General features: G+C 41.5%; 1 long non-coding RNA gene across 2 annotated transcripts in view; it reads right to left on the reverse strand.

The window, feature by feature from the left end:
• LOC123353624 overlaps positions 1 to 22,333 on the reverse strand; it is a 40,959-nt gene extending 18,626 nt beyond the window's left edge. For both annotated transcript variants that reach the window (XR_006574540.1, XR_006574542.1), the window contains exons 1-4: positions 22,205 to 22,333; positions 13,379 to 13,463; positions 12,762 to 12,873; positions 4,941 to 5,076 (exon numbers count right to left, since the gene is read on the reverse strand). This is a non-coding gene — a long non-coding RNA (uncharacterized LOC123353624). The remainder of the gene's footprint in view (positions 1 to 4,940; positions 5,077 to 12,761; positions 12,874 to 13,378; positions 13,464 to 22,204) is intronic.
• Between the last annotated feature and the right edge of the window lie 1,488 nt (positions 22,334 to 23,821).

A 23,821-nucleotide genomic window follows, 5' to 3' on the forward strand; every position in this document is an offset into this window, starting at 1 on the left:
CCAAGTCTTCATTTATTCACTCTAATTTAAGGTTTCGCGTGCCGGTCATACATTTTAATGTTTTTTAGAAGGTCTCTCACTACAAGTCTATATATTATATAACTAAACTACTGTTGTATTGTAAAATTAAACAAGGTTTTCAAAATGTTTAAGAAGCTTCATTTAAAATTAAATTAAAATGTTGATCTTACGCCGCCGGTCCGCTCAGCCCACTGCTGGTCTGGGGTTCTGTTCACCTAGGCCGGCAGTGGGCTGAGCGGGGCCTGCAGCTGGGACCCCAGGTGGGAAGGATCTGGCAGCCAGAACCCCAGACCGGCAGCAGGCTGTGCGGGGCTGGCAGCCGGGACCACAGACCAGCAGTGGGCTGAGCGGTTCAGCCCACAGCTGCTCAGGGGTTCCATCCACCGGCTCCTGCCAGCTGGGATCCCGGCTGCCGGACCCGCTCACTCCGCTGCCGGTCTGGGGTCCTGGCCCTGCCCACATACAGTGGGTACCTACCTTCTCCCTGGTTCTGTCCCATTCTCTTCCTCTCTCTTCACTGAGCTGAGGGTGGGAGTGCACTTAGCACAGGGCTGGGAGTGAAGGGTCTGGCTAGGAGCTAGAATGAGGGAGGGAGCCCGGGGGGGGCACTTACCTGGGCACTTACCTGGGCAGCTCCCATTTGGTGTGAGGGGTACAGGTGGGAATGTGAGGGGGGATACAGGAGCTCCCTTTTTGTGCTCAGGGTGTGGGTGGGGACGGGGATGTGCGGGGTGCATGGGATGTGGGGGGTGCAAGAGTCAGGGCAGAGGGCTACAGGCATGTGAGGGGGGTGCAGATGTCAGGGTAGAGGGACTGGGTATGTGTGGGGGTACCAGAGTCAGGGCTGGGGTCATGGAGGGGGTGAAGGAGTAAACAGAGGACTGGGTGGTACAGGGCTCAGGGCAGGGGCCTGGGGTGTGTCTGGGGATGCAGGGCTCAGGGCAGAGGGGTGTGTGTGTATGGGGGGGTCAGGGCTGGGTGACTGCCCCCCTCAAACCCCCAACTCCCCTGCTCCTTGTCCCAACTACCCCCTCCTGGGACCCCTGCCCCTAACTGCCCCGCAGGACCCCACCTCCTATCTAAGCCTCCCTGCTCCTTGTCCCCGACTGCCCCCCTAGGACCCTACCCCCTACTTGTCCCCTGATTGCCCCAACCCTTATCCACACCCCCGCATCCAGACAGAGCCCCCTGGACTCCCATGCCTATCCAACCGCTCCCCACCACCTGACAGAACCCCCAGAAGCCCCGACCCATACAACCCCCCACCCGCTCCCTGCCTGCTCCAACCCCTCTCCACACCCCTACCTCCTGACAGCCCCCCCGAACTTCCGACTCATGCAACCTCCCCAGCTCCTTGTCCCCTGATCACCGCCTCCAGAGACCCCCCACCCTAACTGCCCCCCCAGATCCCTCCTTGCTCCCTGTCCTCTGTCTCCCTGTCCCCTATCCACCTCCAAACAGGCCCCGGGACTCCCATGCCCCATCCAACCCCCCCTGACTGCCCCCTCCAGAGACCCCCACACCCCTGGGATCTCACCCACCCTGCTCCCTGTCCCCTGACTGCCCCCACCCCTTATCCAACACTCCCCTCCCCCAGCCTCGGACCTCTTACCATGAGGCTCCCCGCTCATCCGGAGCCCTGCCGCCGCGCATGCAGCCCTGCCCCTCAGAACGCTGTGCGCGCGGCTGCAGGGCTCCAGGTGAGCGGGGAGCATCTTTCCCTCCCCACGGAGCCAAACGCTGCCCCGTGGGAGCGCGCAGCTCCAGCCCCCAGAACGCTGCGCGTGCGGCGGCAGGGCTCCAGGGGAACTGGAGGAAGGCAGGGGAGGGCCGATGGCTTGCTGCGCTCAGCCAGACGCTCTGGCCCGGGAGCATGGACCCTGCGGCTTGCCGTGCCGGCAGGATTTTTAATGGCACACTGGAGTCCCAGCAGGCCCCAGCGTGCCATTAAAAATTGGCTTGCGTGCTGTCTTTGGCACGCGTGCCATAGGTTGCCGACCCCTGTTCTAGACTGTTATTTTTTTCTTCTTCCATTGACCCACCCTGACAACCGAAGCATATACTGCCTACCCATGCCAGTGTTGTGCTGTATGTAGCTTCTGTATGTCACTCCCATAGGTCCAATTTAATGGCCACACTAGTTCTCAAGAGCAATGCAATCCTCTACCTGCCCACTGAGTCTGTGGTTATGCACTCCTTCCCCTTCACACCTCCTTCCTTTGCATGAAAGTGCAAAGATCCTGGACTTGCTCCTGAACTCACGCCTCCTGCATTTTTGCTACCAAATGGTTTTGGTTTCGGTGAAGAAGACAGCATTGTATCATTACAGTCACTGGTCACAGCCTAGAAATACTTCCACCCTTAATGGAATCCCTAACCAAAATAGCATCCCAATCTAGTAATTTAATCATGAGCAACCAAACCTACAGATTGTACCCAAAACAAGTTCTGAAGCTCCTTTCCTTTGTTATGAAGAAATCTTCTCTTACTGTGATGACTTGAGAGAAGCAAATGTGAGTAGAACTGAGGTAGGGAATGCAGAAGGGAGAAGGAAAATTAATGACTCGGTAAGTTCCCTCACTCCCATTAGACTCTGGAGCCTGTCAACAGATATTCCAAAAGGTGGTAGCATGCAGCTAGGGAGGCTGTGTAAGGATTTTTATCTCTCTAGGCTGATCTGATCAGAAGACCTCGGGGAGCCTTACAGTTTACCTCCCGCTGAGTCCCCCTTTTAAGCCTATCTATCAGAGCTGACCCCAGATGAATAACAGACGAACAAATGTAAAACAACCAACAACACTTTATTTGCTAAGGGGAGAGGAAGGAAGGAAAAGGGGAATGGATTAATGATTCTGGAGATTCGGAATAACACACAGGCACTTATAATTCAAGATGTTCTTCTACCTTTACAGACGTTGAAGGGACTGCAGGATCCAGATAACAGAAGCCAGCAATGAACACTGACCATGGACGACAGATTAAATAGACAGGTACATATCCTTATCTTAATGCTCACCCTAACCCACTTTGCGTCGTCCTGAGTGCACGATTGATCTAACTAATCGGACCATGTCCGTGTATGCAAGTTTGCTTTCCCAAAACAACAAACAAACAACCCCAACTTAATTAGTAAGTAACTATTGCAGGCCAGTAGCCAGTGCCAAGATTGTACCGCACTACGAGAGAGAGCTAGACACCTGAACCTCTGACAGCTCAAAAGCTCAAGAGCCAGTATCCCTGGCCCCTCCCCTCATTGGTCTTTATAGGGAGCTGTTGCTGGACAAGGTCAGATTCCTGCTCTTTCCATTTTCCTGTCTTTGCTAGGTACTGAGGAACAAGAACCTGACCCAAAATGGAGGTCTCCTTGTTCTTTTACCAAAACAAAAAGGCCTTTTGATTTACAGAACTTATTTTAACCTTTATACATAATAATTTGGCAAACATGTAAACTGAAATTAACTGATGGTTGAGAGTAAGGATGGAACCAGCTATTTTTTACACATGCTTCCCTAAGGGGAGTCAGTATTTTCCTCAGGAATTCATGTGACAACTAGAGAATCACATTACACTCTCGCCATAGTTCATGATCTCTTTAGAGTCGGGAGTGGTGTGTGTGTGTGTGTGTGTTTGTAGGTTTTGCTATTGGCAGAAAAGCTCCTAAGAGACTCTTGTTGACATGGTAGAGCAGAGGTGGGCAAACTATGGCCCATGGGCCATATCCAGCCCCGGGACCCTCCTGCCCAGCCCCTGAGCTCCTGGCCTGAGAGGCTAGCCCCCGGAGCCCTCCCCTGTTGCTCCCCCTCCCCCGCAGTCTCAGCGTGACACGCCACCAGCGCAATGCTCTGTGCGACCGGCAGTACAGCTGCAGATCCATGGCCTGACCCGGTGCTCTGTGCTGCGCGATAAGGGGGTGGGGAGAAGGGGAGGGCAGGGGAATTTTGGGTGGTGGTCAGGGGGTGGAGGTGTGGATAGGGGGCAGGGCAGTCAGAGGGCGGGGAACAGGAGGGTTGAATGTGTGCAGGGGTCTTGGGGGGGAAGCCAGGAAGGACGGGGGGGTGGATGGGGCAGTGGGGGGCAGTCGGGGCAGTCAGGGGCAGGGGTGCCAGGGGCGGTAAGGGAGAAGGTTGGATGGGGCAGGGGTACTGGGCAGGGGCAGGCATGAATGAGAGGAGGGGTTGGATGGGGTGGCGGGGGCAGGCAGAGGTGGCCCTGGGGACAATCAGGGGACAGGGAGCAGGGGTGTGTAGGTGGAACAGAGGTCCCGGGGGGCCATGAGGGAACGGGGGGGTTGGATGGGGCAGGAGTCCTGGGAGGGGCATCAGGGAGTGAGAAGCAGGGGGAGGGGATAGGGGGCGGGGACCAGGCCATGCCTGTCTGTTTGGTGAGGCACAACCTCCCCTGACGGCCCTCCACACAATTTCTGAAACCTGATGTGGCCCTCAGGCCAAAAAGTTTGCCCACCCCTGTGGTAGAGTGTGCAAAAAGCAGATATGGCCCAGGAAGTGTGATGCTTTCCTTTCCTTTGGGGATCCTGTTGATTGACAGTTTTGCTGGCCATGCCCAACCTGTGAGGGTATATACCGCTCCCCTGGAAGGGAAGAACATGTACAAGTCTGAAGTGAAACTTGCAAAACAATTTCAAGTGGCTGTTTTGTTTTTTCCAATTTTTCCTACCATCTGTATTTTTGGGGGTTTTGTGTACATCAGGAGGAGAATGTAGGAGCCATAACTTATCTATTCAAAGCTAAAGTCCCTTAACAGAGAGTGAGGGTGCATGTGTGTGAGGACAAGATGGTAGTAGCTTACATTTTCTTAAACTTTCATGATGAATTTCATGTATTTTGTCAAGTAAACAAAATAGACAAAAGAAACATGAAATAAACAGTCACAAATAAAGCTGTTTATCCTTCCTAACTCACCAGCCAATTTTCTTCAGATGTCCTAGGGGGCTGCATCTCTGCTTTCTATTAGTATTCAGAATCTGTCTTCTTATCATAAACTGTAGGTGTTAGATGTTCAGGAGAGAAGCCAGTGGAGATCCATCTCTAAGGAACCCTGTTGTAAAGGGTGCAGGGGAAGATGTGAGCCTGTGTACTGTTCCTTTAAAAAGGAAAAATGTGCAAGAAGCCAAGCCAAAAGGGAGAGGAGGGCCAAGGGAGATTCTGTTGGAAGCTCTGCAGTAAAGCAGACAGGACAGCTTTGGGCATTTTGTCTTCCTTATTCTAATGGAGCGCCTTGTTTAAAATCCTAACTACTGAACAACCTCTCATGGTTTTCTTTACTGATCCAAAGGTTATAATGCTCTGATAATAGCTTCCATGCTTTCTCTGAGCCTCTGCTTGTGACAAAAGCATGCCTATTTATGTGTTACTTTTTAAAAAAATTAATACTCATCAATATTTTTAAGATCAAATGTTATAGTTACTTTTATTGCCTTCCTCATTTATAAGTACTATTTCAGCTTTACTCCCTACTGCATACATTAATAATCTGATTTATTGTTGGCTCCTCTTTGCATTAAGCTTCATCTGAGGTTTGGAATCTGGTAAAGCATTCCGTCTGGTCAGTCTACTTAATGGACTCATTAAATTGAAAGTCTGATAAAGAGCTGAAGTTTGAACTATTTTTTTTCTTGCCACTTATTTATGCTGGCTTAGGAATGAGGCAATTGAAGACACATTGTCATGTGACAAAAAAAAAAAAACCAAAAGCAAGGAGTCCTTGTGGCACCTTAGAGACTAACAATTATTTTTTTGCTGATTCAGACTAACACGGCTACCATTGAAACCTCTCATGTGACAGTGGCAAAGAATTTCAGAGTCACTTTCTTCTAATACTGAACATGGAACTTGATTTAAATAAGAGAAGTGGTGCTATCCCTAAAGCTAATCTCTGTGTGTGTCTATATGTACTTCATTTTACAGCTTCTCTTAGAGCTTTCCCAACCACCTTCCTGCCACAGTTTTAAAGAAACAGCCCACATACCTTCACATGATGCAAACACCATAATTTAATTGAATACAATTTTATATACGTGCAAACAGAAAATTCAAAATGTGGGGTACTTCATTTGCATGGATTGCGTATTCAGTTTCCATTTCTTTATGCTGTATTTTTTGCTTAATCTGTATTTTTTTAAAATAAATGAAATATTTGTTGAAAATATTTAAAGCACTAGTTATTAGGGTAAAGTGGAATAATACCACCATGCAAGCCTCCATTAATACTATGCTAATACATGATGCATATGCCAGTCCACCTTTATGCCCTACAAAACTCAGACTGTTTTGACCCTATCCCTATCCTGGATATTAACCGCCAACGTTGTCAAAATGTGTAGAGTTTTGGGGGATTTTTTTTGGAGGGGAGAGGGCGTGGTATGTTGACTAGAGTTGCCAAGGAAATAAAACTCAATCACCTATTGTCTCAAGGCTCCCAATCTAGTTTCAACCCTAGCACCATTTACAGGCCAAATCCTGTTCACCTTCTGCATGCAAGTAACCCTAATGAAATCAAAGTGCAGAGTATTATTGCTACAGAGAAGTAAGTAAGGAGAGCAGTACTTGTCCCTACCTTGTTATCCATATTTTATAAAGTTTACACTTGACATAAACACTTGTGTTGCCTAGCAATTTTATTAAAGAGCTCTGAATAATGCATGTTTGTGTACAACTAACAAACTCAGGAGTTTGTATTATGTTAACAGATGCACTGCAAATCTTTCCAGTTCAAAAACAGTTTGATTACCAAATCGCTAGACTGATCCAATATGTATGCAGTCAGATTGAGTAATAGTCTTCTGCATATGAAATAATGATAATACTTTGCATCTGAAGCACCTTCCGTCTGTGCACCTCAAAGTGCTTTGCACCTATAAATAATTTAGATCGCACAGTACCTCTGTTCTTCAGGGGACCTAATCCAATATTTTCATCACCTGTATGCATGCATGTTGCAATATACATGCCCAAATAGACAATGTAATAATGTTACCACTAGCTCTTCTCACATGTAATAGCACTGCTGGACCATATTATCATAACTTGAATTCCTCAGTGGTTTATCTCATCGCAGGATAATCTTGTTACAGATGATCTTGTTTACTGAATAGTTTCAGTGCAAGACATTCTCATTCATGACTAATCCTGGGGATTTGTCACCTGGGATCTAAACTGTAACTGAATCTCAGTAAAAGAAAAAGAGCCCATATGTAGCTCCCTTCATTAGGCTACTAATCATGACACCCTCTTCTAAAGTCTGACTCTGTATCTTGGAGAAAAATATAATTCCTCATGACACAGTAGGGCTTCTATCAAAACAATCAGTCTGAAATTGACTTTTATAATAGTATTATCATAAAATGCTGTAAAAATTAGTGTAGGAAATTGAAATGCAGAGGAAAAACGGTTGTTTGCTGGTCTATTATTTTAATACTTTAGGAAGCAGCATGATTGTGTATTGTTTATTCTGATGATCTTATTAACTGGGCAACTTGTTTAAGTTATTTTTTTCTCTATAGCCAAGAACAAATAAACATTTGTAAATTGTTGTATTAAGATCACATCTGTGGAGCAGGGAAAAATAATACTATTTTTGCTAATCTGAATTGCACAAATTTAAAATCTAATATTGCTTAGGCTTGTATAAGTAATTGCACAGTGTAGGGAGCACAAAAGCATCAAAAGGATTTAAACTTTATAAGAGCTACAGTGTTGACAGAGGTAATATAAACAAGATTAGGTGTGATGATGCACAGCTGTGTGCAGAGGGACAGATTTAAATAGATTGCAAATTGATCTCTTAATGTATTAAACAACCAAAAGCAATGCAGGATGGTGATGCAGAAATTGAGTCTTTTACAGCCTAATTTTTTGGTAGGAAGAAGGAACATTTAGTAAAATGGGGTTCTCTAATTCTGAGGCACTTCAGCTAGTTCCCATCCATGGGAAAGTATACACAAGGACATAGTCACGTCAATGACCTCAGCAACAAAGTCTGCTATAAAAAGAAACAATTATTTCGTACTGTTGTGCAAATGACTTTATGAAAGTATATGGACATCAGAAAATGGTGGACATTCACCATTCAGATTTTGTAAAATACAGAATCAGATTTCTAAACAGTTTATGCAAGTTAATATTTGTAAATGTAACTCCACTGTCAAAATGTGAACTTCGCTTTGAAGTGCTGTCTCATAAGGAAAAAAAGACAACATGATGCAGAACTCAGCATTGCTAGATTTGCTGTCAGTATATATTTCTTGTTGATATTTAACATTTCCTAGTTAAAAATACTTTAAGCTGCTAAAGCTGTAAATATTTATTTATTAAGCATTAAAAATCCATAAGAGAATTTTGTAATTTACTGGAGAAAATCTGTGTTAGAAAGCCTAGCTATTCATAATTAAAATTAAGCTTACATTAAAAAACAAAGCCAAATATTGGAAAATATCAGAATGCACCACTAAGGTCACCCTAATAACCTTAACTTTTCCCCATCAATCACTCACTTTGTCACATAGTTAAAATCTCTTTAACTAAAATGTCTCGTAAGCTTCGGGAGTGTTCAGTCTGTGGCTATGGATATCTGAAATCCATTAAATCCACTTCATTTACATAGTTTGGCAGTGGGATTGAGGGCTCTAGAGTAAATTATTTTGGTTTTGTAAATATTTGTCTAAGATACAAAAATGTGATTTTCCCACCAACCTACTTTACCAGTATATAAACTATCTATTTCTGATCCAGCTCTTTACATGGAGAGAGAGTGTCAAATGGAATAATCCTCATTGAAAATAACAGATTAATATAAATCTGAAGTTTCTAGATCAAGTCATTTAGGAATGATGACAAATTATGTGAGCCTGTGTACTGTTCCTTTAAAAAGGAAAAATGTGCAAGAAGCCAAGCCAAAAGGGAGAGGAGGGCCAAGGGAGATTCTGTTGGAAGCTCTGCAGTAAAGCAGACAGGACAGCTTTGGGCATTTTGTCTTCCTTATTCTAATGGAGCGCCTTGTTTAAAATCCTAACTACTGAACAACCTCTCATGGTTTTCTTTACTGATCCAAAGGTTATAATGCTCTGATAATAGCTTCCATGCTTTCTCTGAGCCTCTGCTTGTGACAAAAGCATGCCTATTTATGTGTTACTTTTTAAAAAAATTAATACTCATCAATATTTTTAAGATCAAATGTTATAGTTACTTTTATTGCCTTCCTCATTTATAAGTACTATTTCAGCTTTACTCCCTACTGCATACATTAATAATCTGATTTATTGTTGGCTCCTCTTTGCATTAAGCTTCATCTGAGGTTTGGAATCTGGTAAAGCATTCCGTCTGGTCAGTCTACTTAATGGACTCATTAAATTGAAAGTCTGATAAAGAGCTGAAGTTTGAACTATTTTTTTTCTTGCCACTTATTTATGCTGGCTTAGGAATGAGGCAATTGAAGACACATTGTCATGTGACAAAAAAAAAAAAACCAAAAGCAAGGAGTCCTTGTGGCACCTTAGAGACTAACAATTATTTTTTTGCTGATTCAGACTAACACGGCTACCATTGAAACCTCTCATGTGACAGTGGCAAAGAATTTCAGAGTCACTTTCTTCTAATACTGAACATGGAACTTGATTTAAATAAGAGAAGTGGTGCTATCCCTAAAGCTAATCTCTGTGTGTGTCTATATGTACTTCATTTTACAGCTTCTCTTAGAGCTTTCCCAACCACCTTCCTGCCACAGTTTTAAAGAAACAGCCCACATACCTTCACATGATGCAAACACCATAATTTAATTGAATACAATTTTATATACGTGCAAACAGAAAATTCAAAATGTGGGGTACTTCATTTGCATGGATTGCGTATTCAGTTTCCATTTCTTTATGCTGTATTTTTTGCTTAATCTGTATTTTTTTAAAATAAATGAAATATTTGTTGAAAATATTTAAAGCACTAGTTATTAGGGTAAAGTGGAATAATACCACCATGCAAGCCTCCATTAATACTATGCTAATACATGATGCATATGCCAGTCCACCTTTATGCCCTACAAAACTCAGACTGTTTTGACCCTATCCCTATCCTGGATATTAACCGCCAACGTTGTCAAAATGTGTAGAGTTTTGGGGGATTTTTTTTGGAGGGGAGAGGGCGTGGTATGTTGACTAGAGTTGCCAAGGAAATAAAACTCAATCACCTATTGTCTCAAGGCTCCCAATCTAGTTTCAACCCTAGCACCATTTACAGGCCAAATCCTGTTCACCTTCTGCATGCAAGTAACCCTAATGAAATCAAAGTGCAGAGTATTATTGCTACAGAGAAGTAAGTAAGGAGAGCAGTACTTGTCCCTACCTTGTTATCCATATTTTATAAAGTTTACACTTGACATAAACACTTGTGTTGCCTAGCAATTTTATTAAAGAGCTCTGAATAATGCATGTTTGTGTACAACTAACAAACTCAGGAGTTTGTATTATGTTAACAGATGCACTGCAAATCTTTCCAGTTCAAAAACAGTTTGATTACCAAATCGCTAGACTGATCCAATATGTATGCAGTCAGATTGAGTAATAGTCTTCTGCATATGAAATAATGATAATACTTTGCATCTGAAGCACCTTCCGTCTGTGCACCTCAAAGTGCTTTGCACCTATAAATAATTTAGATCGCACAGTACCTCTGTTCTTCAGGGGACCTAATCCAATATTTTCATCACCTGTATGCATGCATGTTGCAATATACATGCCCAAATAGACAATGTAATAATGTTACCACTAGCTCTTCTCACATGTAATAGCACTGCTGGACCATATTATCATAACTTGAATTCCTCAGTGGTTTATCTCATCGCAGGATAATCTTGTTACAGATGATCTTGTTTACTGAATAGTTTCAGTGCAAGACATTCTCATTCATGACTAATCCTGGGGATTTGTCACCTGGGATCTAAACTGTAACTGAATCTCAGTAAAAGAAAAAGAGCCCATATGTAGCTCCCTTCATTAGGCTACTAATCATGACACCCTCTTCTAAAGTCTGACTCTGTATCTTGGAGAAAAATATAATTCCTCATGACACAGTAGGGCTTCTATCAAAACAATCAGTCTGAAATTGACTTTTATAATAGTATTATCATAAAATGCTGTAAAAATTAGTGTAGGAAATTGAAATGCAGAGGAAAAAACGGTTGTTTGCTGGTCTATTATTTTAATACTTTAGGAAGCAGCATGATTGTGTATTGTTTATTCTGATGATCTTATTAACTGGGCAACTTGTTTAAGTTATTTTTTTCTCTATAGCCAAGAACAAATAAACATTTGTAAATTGTTGTATTAAGATCACATCTGTGGAGCAGGGAAAAATAATACTATTTTTGCTAATCTGAATTGCACAAATTTAAAATCTAATATTGCTTAGGCTTGTATAAGTAATTGCACAGTGTAGGGAGCACAAAAGCATCAAAAGGATTTAAACTTTATAAGAGCTACAGTGTTGACAGAGGTAATATAAACAAGATTAGGTGTGATGATGCACAGCTGTGTGCAGAGGGACAGATTTAAATAGATTGCAAATTGATCTCTTAATGTATTAAACAACCAAAAGCAATGCAGGATGGTGATGCAGAAATTGAGTCTTTTACAGCCTAATTTTTTGGTAGGAAGAAGGAACATTTAGTAAAATGGGGTTCTCTAATTCTGAGGCACTTCAGCTAGTTCCCATCCATGGGAAAGTATACACAAGGACATAGTCACGTCAATGACCTCAGCAACAAAGTCTGCTATAAAAAGAAACAATTATTTCGTACTGTTGTGCAAATGACTTTATGAAAGTATATGGACATCAGAAAATGGTGGACATTCACCATTCAGATTTTGTAAAATACAGAATCAGATTTCTAAACAGTTTATGCAAGTTAATATTTGTAAATGTAACTCCACTGTCAAAATGTGAACTTCGCTTTGAAGTGCTGTCTCATAAGGAAAAAAAGACAACATGATGCAGAACTCAGCATTGCTAGATTTGCTGTCAGTATATATTTCTTGTTGATATTTAACATTTCCTAGTTAAAAATACTTTAAGCTGCTAAAGCTGTAAATATTTATTTATTAAGCATTAAAAATCCATAAGAGAATTTTGTAATTTACTGGAGAAAATCTGTGTTAGAAAGCCTAGCTATTCATAATTAAAATTAAGCTTACATTAAAAAACAAAGCCAAATATTGGAAAATATCAGAATGCACCACTAAGGTCACCCTAATAACCTTAACTTTTCCCCATCAATCACTCACTTTGTCACATAGTTAAAATCTCTTTAACTAAAATGTCTCGTAAGCTTCGGGAGTGTTCAGTCTGTGGCTATGGATATCTGAAATCCATTAAATCCACTTCATTTACATAGTTTGGCAGTGGGATTGAGGGCTCTAGAGTAAATTATTTTGGTTTTGTAAATATTTGTCTAAGATACAAAAATGTGATTTTCCCACCAACCTACTTTACCAGTATATAAACTATCTATTTCTGATCCAGCTCTTTACATGGAGAGAGAGAGTGTCAAATGGAATAATCCTCATTGAAAATAACAGATTAATATAAATCTGAAGTTTCTAGATCAAGTCATTTAGGAATGATGACAAATTAAAAAAATGAGTAATTTTCAAAAATAATCTCACATTTTGCATAAACTGCATTTATTCCCAAATAGAATGATCAATTTGCATCAGAATTTCTAGAAATAAAAAGTACCTCTGCATAAGATCGAAAGTATATGAAGTTCAAAGTAGACTGCTCTAATTTTGGTGAAGTGTAGCGGCAGCTGTTAAGATCTGCTTCACAATAGCACTGGCTTTAGCATCAACTATAAAAAAAAATTGTGCTTAGCATTAGATAATGCACGACATCTTCAATGCATTTACAAACATTAATTAAGTAATTAATAATATGTAATGTCAGATTGTGTCTAAATTGCAGTGCTCTCTGGTATGTGAATAGAGAAGCTATATTACAGCCTGAGCTCCCTCAGAGAATTCTGACTAATTTGGCTGGAATTCTTCCTAGAGAGAGGCTCCTACACAGTCTGTGCTACAGATACAGCTTCACCAAACTTGCAACAGGTGCAATCTGTGCTTCCATCTGTGCTCATCCAGCTCTATTGGCTAATGAGGAGAGGAAGGCTGGGCTTTGGCCTTCTCTTTCTCCTGTCCCCTCTGCCAGTGATTCCCGATATACTATCACAAGCATCCACAGAGCAGAATTCTTAAGGGCTTTTGAAAAGCTGAATTTGAAAATGATACCAAATGTATTCTTTGTCTGAAATGATAAAGCATTTAGTAGAACGGTGAAGGTTCAGGAGAGTTGTTTACCAGATATTCGAATTATGGCAAAAAGGTTGTCTCATTTCTCCCACACCTCTTAACTTGCAAACTCCATAGTATTTTCCAACTTCACCTGGAAGACAAATAAAATTACACCACTAAAGTCCTCTCAAATTCCCTGATCTGATTCAGGCATCAGGTGATATTTATGCATAGAAATGGCAGTTTGCAGGCTTTTCAAATAAAATATTTTTGTGTACTGTAGAAAATAATGAGAATCAGGGTGATGAGCTGCATTAGGGAAAGCAAAGACAAAGGAAATTCACTGTGTTTAGCTTGAATAAATCAATACCAGTATGTAGATCAGGGATAATATTGGGATTTTAAGCTTGAGAAGGAGAGGACAGATGGAGAATGCTTTTATAGACCCAACATTGCTAGTAGCACAGTTTAAATTATTAACAGCCAACTCTTTTAATAAAACCCTCCCTGCACTCACAAGAGAGCTATTTTTTTTAAAGGCATCTTCTCACTAGGCAGGTTTTTTCCCCGCTCCAACAGCTCTCTGTAAAACTCATTCTATAAAGTAACCCAAGTGCTTCTGAGAACTGAATTAAGTTTCTTGAGCTTGCTTTGAAAACTTTGATACAATTTGTGAGTGTACAAGCTTTTATTTATCATGTGGCAATCTTGTCCAAGACAACGTGATGTCTGAGCTACTTAGTTTGTGTGAAATTATGGGGTGAGTGAGGGGAGACAAATAAGGAGCAGAAGGCACATAGAAGAAATATGCTTCATGTTAATAAACCACATGTTTAAAAAATAAAGACCAAATAAAAATGGAAGTAGCATAGGTAAATATGAACAGTTTAAAATAAGATCTTAATAAAATTTATTTTTAAAGTGTGACAAACACTAATAACCATGAATAGTTCTTGGTTTTGTTTTCTTGGTAAGAAATATGTCAAATATGCTGAGAAATTCTAGCACACATTACAGTCCAGCTATTGCTGCTAATATTCAGGAGGAATTGCCACTCCTTTGGGGGTAATTATTAGAGCTGGGAAATTTGTGGAAACAAGTATTCCTGGATGTGTTTGAGAATTTTGAATCGCAGTGCAATGCAATGCAACCTTTTGGTTAGCTTTTCCACAAACGTTTGTACAGCTGTTGTTTATTGTTATTTGCATGAATGCCTAAGGAAGGACATCTTATTCATGTCAATACAGATATGTATGCTTGAAGAAACTTATTTATTTGTGAATGAGTGGAAGCAGGAAGAACTCGCCTAGCTCATGCTGGCTTTGTGTGTTGTAAGGGAGGCAAGAGAGAATAAGAGAGTGAGAGGGCCAATGATTTTTGAAAAAGTAGCCATGTGATTCAACTCTATGCCCCCATCCCCAAGATGAGCAAAAAATGTTCCAGAAGGCCTGGGGCTGTCTTCCTTGGTGCTAAACTCCTATTGCCTCATAGCAGAGCATTGACAGGAATAGACACTTTCTAAAATCTGGATTTGCAGTGTGAAAGGTTCAAGCCCTCATAGCTGTGTAGACATTTTGAGCTCTGAAACCTGGAAAGGGGGTGGGTTTCAGAGACCAAGCTCCAGCCTGAGCAGAAATGTCTACCTGGCTAGTTTTCATGCTGTTGCGCGAGCCTGAGTCAGTAAACCTGGGCTCTGAGACTCACTGCTGCAGGTGTTTCTCTAGTTACTTCCTAATGCCGAGGGAAATAGCAGTTGCATGGAGCTTCCTCACCTCTGTACTCCCCCACCCCACCCTTAGTCTCCCATTATACCTGGATGCTCACACTTGATCCCACACTTGACACAAAATGGTGGAAGGAGGCAGGCAGAGCCGGATTAAGGTTATGAGAGTCCTAAGTATGAATTACATATTGCAGAAAAAAATATGAAGTCCAACTTTTATTTACATTATATTTACATATTACCTATGTAAAATTAACAAATTTATTCTACTGTCACTACACTCAATTCTTCAAACAAACATTTTTTTTCCCTAGCTTTATCTGTGGCAATGTCATGAATGATGTCATTGTATTTCAAAGACCTGACGATTTCATTCTCAATGTTCAAGAGGGACAAAACACTGAGATGCTCTTGAGTCAGAGTGGATCGGAGGACATTTTTGACTCTGTTTAGAAGAGAGAAGGAATGTTCTCCACTACAGTTAGTAATCATTAGTGACAAATGCAGCTGTAATGCATTGTCAACATTTGGGAAACGTTCTGTCACATTGGATTCAGTGATAACTTGGTACATCCAAATAGATTTGTTTTCATCATCTTTTCTCTCTATATCTGAGTGATGTGAATTCAACAAATTGAACACATTCTTAAGTAAAAGCTATTGGGAGATCATCTGGGTACCTCTGACACAGATGTTTGATACCTTCACTGACTTCAGAACTTGAAATGTTAGGCGAAAAATTTGTCAGTACACTAAATGTTTTGTCAATATTTTTCTAAGCCTTGATCCGATGTTCTAATGAACTCTTCAGTTTGTTGATGAGTATTAACTCTGAAGGCTTCCTTGTCACTGAATGGGCAGTTGCATCGTCACATGTCTTCTTTCTTTTGTGGCGTTTGGCTGACTTATCTTCGTGGTTAGCAGTCCTTGCAGCCCCCTGAATTTCATACTCTTCAAAACTATCCCGCATTTGTTGAAGAACAGTTCCAAGACTCCTCATCAGGTTTACAGCAGTGGAAAGGTCAATTTGAGGACTTTGCAAGCTTAAACTGCACCTGATGTATGGCTGAAGTATATCATTCCAAACCTCACATAAAATACCAGTTTCCAAAGTGTGCATTACATCACTCAGGATCTTCGCATCTTTTCTTGTTGCTGATTTTTTGAGATTCATGATCCTTGATGCTCTCTGGTGATTCAAGGATGTTGGGGGTATCCCAGAACAACTGCATTCACAACTTCAGCATTGACACTCCACCGTCCCCCTGATAGTGATTTGGGCACTGGGCATCCCTTTGGTAGTGAATCACTAAGAATCATTCAATGACTGGTTGATGCAGAGAAAAAACTGTACGATTCTTGGACAAACCCAGAAAAAGAAAGTGCTTCAACACAACTATCCACAGTAGACAGGCCAACAAGGTTGAGTGAGTGTGCAGCACATGGTATGTAATCAACCAAAGCATTGTGCTCTTTTATCTTTGGCAAATATTCAGGGATGCAGACAATCATATTATTATTTGGATTGTCATAGCTTTGGCCATGACGAAGACGGATGCCAATCCCATTTTCGGTGAGGAAGTCAAGTAGATACGAGGCAAGTTTCTCCCCAGTGGCTGGGGATGTTTAGGAAGGTCAGGAAATGCTCAGCTTGGCCTCTGGGTAGCACATAACACAAGCTGATTTACATGTGACATATCCAATGTTAAGTTGATGGACACTGAAAAATATCCCATATCTTTGATCTCATCTACAATGACTGATAGTGTCTTCTTTGCTAGCAGTGCAATGAATTAATCACAAATAGTCTTTGATAGATATGATGTATGGCCTTTTCCACAATTTGTGCGTTCACTGATGTGCTGAGCTAAGAAAGGGTCAACTTAGCGATTAGCTCTAGAACGCCAAGGTAATTGCCATTGTGTTTCAATCCCACAGTCTCATCTGAGCCATGGAATGGCAGACCACACTCAGCAAAAAAAGCTATGGTTTCAACTACACATTGGAGAACGTTCTTCCAATAAGCACGAGCTTCCAGAAACTGGTTTTCCATTTGGGTATCAGTTCTGCTACTCATTTTCTTTTGGGCACAGTAACTGCTAACTGACAATGTATGCTGGTCACTCATTGTATAATTGGTAATGTATGCAGTATTCTTCCAATCATTGAAGCCTTCACAGAACATTCCCCACTTTTTGATATCAGAAAACAAGCAGCAATAAAAATAGTACACTTTCTTCTTAGAAGGCAAATAGATGAGCCATTCTCATTTGCCAATCTGTTTGTTAGACTGCATATATTCAAACATAGATAACTATTCTGATAGGTATACTCTCGCTTTGTCAATGAAAAGTCAGCATCTAGATTCTGGCATTTCTGTGGGCCCTTCTCAGTCCAATATGCAATGAGCTCTTGAGAAGTCATGTCCCACTCGCCTTGATCATTAGAGAAGGATATTTTTGTATTACTATAACTGGGAAAGTCTTCAGAGGAGTGGGGTGACACTGCAGCTAGAGAAGTCACAGGAGGCTGCTCCTTTTCATCAGGCACAGCTGGTTCACTTGGGCTGGTATTCGCCTGGACTTCTTCATCACCAGACTTAGTAGGAGGAACAAATGTTAGGAGAGGAGGAGTACCTTTCAGCACTACATCTTGTCTTTGCCATCTTTCTTTGGGCTCCTTCAATTTCTGTCATCCTCCTTTCTTCAACATGGTTTCTATTGTCCAGTGTAGGCCTACTGTGTACAAAGTTCAGTATTGCTTGGGGCCACAAACACTTAGCCCACAAAGACAAAATTACAACCACCATAAATTCACAATCTTGATGGATTCGTTTGTACAAAGCAATATCTAATGAGACAAAACTTTTCCGATGGCCCCGCTACTGTCACTCAGTTGTTACTTCAGTATGGAATGGACAGCCTACAGTAGGGCCTAAAAATAGGAGGGCCTAAGGTTATAGCATTATTAGCCTATGGATCAATCCGGCCCTGGAGGCAGGGGAATTTTAGTCCCTCATATTCTTTCATGTGGCTGAATAGCTCTGAGCAATCTGCTAGCCTTAAGTAAATATCATTATATTTGAGAAACTAGCTCCCAAATGAAAAGTGTTTTTACTTGGAGATTGAGCTATACACTTGTTACTATGTTAGTTTGCCTTGCACATTCTTCGTACCTTTAGATCTTTTAAAATCCATTATAATTAATTATTTGCCAAATAACATATCAGAAAATCATACTTCATTATACCCTTTTTGTGACCAAACTTTTGTTGTTGTTGTTGTTGTTGTTGTTTTTGTTTCTAAAAAGTAAATGTATTTATTTGGTGTATGCAATCTGGTCAAGCCAAACCACAGCGTTCTTATCAAGAATGGTCAAGGCACAAAAACCTCCAGGAAGTTGAGTCATTCTGCAGTCCTCAACAATGTGTGTCATGGTTTGTGGCTGCTCACACTGACATAGTGGACTGTCTCTAAAACATTCTAAATGATCTATACAGGATATACATGAAAGTTATAAAACAAGGCTATAGAACAGTGGTTCTCAAAGCTGGTCCACCGCTTGCTCAGGGAAAGCCCCTGACGGGCTGGGCCAGTTTGTTTACCTGCCACATCCACAGGTTCGGCCGATCACGGCTCCCACTGGCCGCGGTTCACTGCTCCAGGCTAATGGGGGCTATGGGAAGCGGCTTGGGCCGAGGGATGTGCTGCCTGCCCTTCCTGCAGCCGCATTGGCCTGGAGAAGCAAACCGCAGCCAATGAGAGCCGTGATTGGCCAAACCTGCGGACACAGCAGATAAACAGCCCAGTCTGCAAGCAGCTTTCCCTGAACAAGTGGTGGACCAGCTTTGAGAACCACTGCTATAGAACACACACATGCTGCAAAATAAGAATACTGCAGAAAAGTGTGTGTGTGTGTGTGTGTGTGCGTGCGATTGCATGTGCTTTCCAGATTTAAAGGCCCAGCCCTCTCTGGCAAAACAGTAGAATATTTGCTGAACTGGAGTCTAGGATTTGGCCTTAAATAAGTAAATGCATGGAACTTACCTTAAAATCTAAGGTCCAGATTGTGCCCTCATCTGAACTTTAAGGTTGTATATCCACTTGCAACTTTAGTTGATTCTAAAGGTTGGAACTGAGCTTAATGCATGTACTATTATGAGAAAAATGGGGGCTGGAAATCAATTTTAAAAGACCAGTCAAATGCATACATCCATTATTAAAAAAATATTGAAGAAATAAAAATATCTGACTCCAGAGTTCTCCCTCCAATGAGCTTATCTATATGAAGGATGCAGTTAATTAATATTTGTTTAATAAAATTGTATTGTGGATGCTCTTTCTTAGACCAATATTCTCAAATGAACATTAAAATGTATTTAAGAAACTATCCTAATACCATACAGTTAATTTATTGATGCTGGAATATATACAGGTTACATGTATTAAATTATTGACGAATTGCTAAATTCTTTATATTGGGAATCCATATCTGTTCACCTCTTTGGAGTGATGTATTTAGAGCTTTCTAGCTCTGAAGTGCTTTTTAACATAACTAGTACTTCAATGGAAAACGTCTGGCAATTACAATGCAATACATCTGCAAACAGAATGGATTCTGTTCTAATCTTAACTCCAAAAATGGGAACTTCAAAAGATTTAGAAAAAGATGTATAACATATGAAAATACATATCTGTCATATATAAGGACTAGTTAACTAATTTGCTCTCTTGGTTTTTTTTTTTTAAATAAATATTACATATAATTCTTTGAATTCAAACTCATAAAAACTGTTGATGAGATTCAGCTTCAGAAGAATGTTTCCTGACCCATAATATTTCAAAAAACACATTTCTGGAAACTTTGCTATATTAAATCTTAATAATATAGGGGTCTGGAGCAATCATTATTGAGTTGTCATCAAAGTCTACAGGATATAAATCTAAACAAATGCCTCTAGTATAAAAAGAATTCCTTATTAAAACCACCTTTCTTTTAAGGCTATATTACCTCAATATGTTATTTTTGTGTGTTTTTAGCAGGGCTTCTTCTTATGTCCCCATAACTAGTCAACTGCCAGCTTGAGTTGCATCAAAACTAGAGCTATTATGTCTGTGAAAAGCTGCATGACAAGAAATGTTACATTTTAAAGAAAAGCTTGTCAATTTGCTGATTACATGGAAACATTAATTAAAGCCACCGGAGTCTCTCTGTTTTTCTCAGGCTCAAGAAGTGAAAGCAATTAAAGTTAATATTGGGTGGTTCAGTCCACACATATTCTTTTTTCACATCATATTGTCTTTGATGATCCTTTAAATAAAAACCCAATTTTTTACTCCATCTGTGTCCCATGTCCAGTGATGCTAACAAGCACTTGTGGTTCCAGGTCTGATCTTGACTTTGACATTTGATGTCAATGTGGTGAAATTTACTGCAGTTTTTAAAATATGCTTTTGTGGGGGGTCTAAGAACACCATATTTTGTGGGGGGTGGAGCAGTAGTGAAGCCATACTCAAAGTTGTTTCAGAAAATTGTGGTTAATGGGCTATATATACATACAGTTATGAGCTGCCAAAATCTTAATAACCGGTTCTCTATAAAAAGTTCTGATTTAAGGGGGGGAGAGGGGGAGGGGCCGAGGTGGGGGGAGACATACTCATGGGGCCAGGGGCCCTGCAGGGCCTGGGGCAAATTGCCCCACTTGCCCCCTGGCAACCCTACAACTTGCACCTCTCCCCCCTTACCTTGCCGGCAGCTCAAAGCAGCAGGACAACTCAGGAGCTCAGCTGAGCTGCCCAGCTGCTGGCCATGCTGTAGTTCTGTGGGGGGCGGGGGAGAGACATCCTCGTGGGGTCAGGGGCCCCTGCAGGACCCGGGCCAGTTGCCCCACTTGCCCCCTCCCCTCCCCTCTGGCCAGCCCTGGAGCTTGCAGCAGGACCCCCCCCACACACACACCTTGCTGGGACTCTCAAAAAGTGGCAGCAGGACGACTCCAGAGCTCAGCTGAGCTGCCCAGCTGGTGCCGGCGGCTGGCCACGCTGCAGCTGAGGGGAAGCAGGGGAAGGGCCGGGGGAGCCTCAGCCTCCCCAGCTGGGAATCCTGGGAGCAACAGGATGGTCCGGCCCACGGACCAGAGTTCTTTGCCCACTCCCTGGCCCTTTAACAACCGGTTCTCCACGGAGGTCTAATTTTAGCAACTGGTTCTTGGGAACCAGTGGGAACCAGCTCCAGCTCACCACTGTATATATATATATTACCCCCTTATAAGCCGAGCAGCTAGTCAAAGTTCAGGACCTTGGGAAGGTGACAGTTGGGAGGAGAAAGTGGTGAGAGTCAGGTATTTCTTTGGTGTAGTTTTGTTTATGTACAAAGAATGTACAAAGTTCTATGTCTCTGGACACAGAAGGAATCAAATAGCAGGAAACAGCTTCTTTTGCCCACAAACAAAAACAACAACAAAGGGGGGTGAGTTTCATATGCCTGGGCAGCAGCCAAAGCACAAATGTCTACACTGACTGATTTTTAGCCCCAGAGTCCAAGCCCAGTCAACCCAAGTCCATTTACCTGGGCTTTGAGACTCAGTTTCTTTCTTTCATAGAATGTCAGGGTTGGAAGGGACCTCAGGAGGTCATCTAGTCCAACCCCCCTGCTCAAAGCAGGGCCAATCCCCAGACACCTAAATGGCCCCTTTAAGGATTGAATTTACAACCCTGGGTTTAGCAGGCCAATGCTCAAACCACTAGAGCTACCTCACCCCCTTCTTTCTTTCTTTCTTCTTTTTGTTTTCTTCTTATTGAAGTGTGGACATACCTACTAGGCCTTGTTTTAGCATGACTTCTTAAGTGTTCTTGACAAGGATCTGAAGTGAAGGATTTGTTCACACCCAATTTCAAAGAGGCTTCACTATCACACCATAGTCAGAGATCTGAATTTATTTCATGTGATTTATTTCAGATCATGTTGCCACTAAATAGAAAAAATGCTGGCAGGCCAAAGTTAATTTTCAGTGATACCCCATATGGCTGGTAAGTTACCAGCTAATAATGCTTCCATGAATGTGTGTTACCACCATTACCTAAATCCCTTAAGTATAAAGCTCTTCTTTTAAACAAGGCAGTTTCCCGCATGTCCAATCATTCTAGGCTGACAATCCAACATGGAATTCTTACCATTGGCCTATTAGCATCTATTCATGAATTTTCAAAGCCTTAGCAGGTGTGTAAGGAATTTCTGACGCTATCTTATTTCAAAACAAGAAAGTTGCCATCTGTTTCTGTCATGCAGGAGGAAAGTTCAGTTAGTGGCAGCTGACATGTAAATTCCAGAGCTGTTGAGCCAGCAGTTCCAAAAACTGGTTTTGTCAGTTATCAGATAGTTAGGAACAGCCATTTGGTATAATGAAGCCAATTATCAGGAAGTTGTTGTGTATTGGCTTTTGTCAGGTAACTCAGCACATTTGAAAAGTTTACAAAACCACAAGGATTATCAATTATTGTAAAACTGCCAAATAGTTTAAAACCTGACACTTACTTTTTTGTTAATAATTGTTTCCAGTGTGCAAATTGACTTAGACCTTGTGATAGTGATTATTACCCCTGAATTTGATTATAAAGTTTTTGGGCTGTGACACACTAGCCAACATTAGCTTCAAACGTGACAAGAAAGTTACTGATTATTTACAAATAAATGGAAAAGAGACTTAATAACTTATTGGCAACCTGATTCCATATATGTAAATTGACCTGTCAGAGTTGGGTTATTGTGTTATAATTTGAAATACATCTGAGGGTCACCTCATCCAAAAGCCACTGACTAAGCTGTAGTAATGGTCCATCACAGTGGTGGTATAATTTATTTGTCAGGTGAGAGCTGGGGTCAGAATTACATTGTGATAGAAGGTTATTTCATGGTAGACAAGATAATATAACTGGTTGTGGAAAAAAAAATCACAGGGATTTTATTTAAACCAGAAGAAATGGAACTGGATTCCACCTATCTATAGTAACATTAAATACATGAAGAATACATGTTATAAAAAATAGCAATTTGGACACACACACACACACACACACACACATTATAACTTACTACTAAGTGTACTTAACTAAATACAATGCTCTAAATAAAAAAAATCTATATCTATTTCTATATGCAAAGGCTATTATCTTAGGTTGTTATATTATTATAATTATTTTATTTATAATTTACTAGTTCAAAGTTCCCCTTTCCCCAGATATCTCACTGGGTGTTGTCTAATGCCCAAGTCAGTCTTTGAGCGGCAAGCGTCTCTCGTGACTTTCTGAAGAGATTGATTTAACTCTAGCCTGTGGGGGTGCACGTTAGACCAGACCCACTAGATCTGAAGGATGATCACATTTGATGCTCGGGAACATGCCATCAAACATGGACTGACCTGACCAACCAGCTTTAAACCGACAGGACCCTCTCCTGAACATCTGTCTGTCGTGCCGAATCTCAGCCTCTTCACTCACTCTTGGTTTCTTTCAGTTCTGGTTTCTCCCCGTCCCCCTGGTTGCCCTTTGCTCTGTCACCCTTTTTCTTTCCAGTTAATCCTGACTCTCTGTTGCTGCCTCTGTCCCTCCTCTTCCGTCCCCCTCTTCTCACTGTCATTTCACCTCCCCTTGAAAGGAGGGCCACCTCCACCCACTTTCTCCAGAGAATAATGACAGGGCATTCACCCTGAACACACCTTAAATCACATATCCCCATACAGGCTCAAGTCCCTTTATCATATTTACATATAGCAGAGTTCTCCAACTTCTTGC

This window comes from Mauremys mutica, chromosome 1 (genome assembly GCF_020497125.1).
Source record: "Mauremys mutica isolate MM-2020 ecotype Southern chromosome 1, ASM2049712v1, whole genome shotgun sequence".
Lineage (NCBI taxonomy): Eukaryota > Metazoa > Chordata > Testudines > Geoemydidae > Mauremys > Mauremys mutica.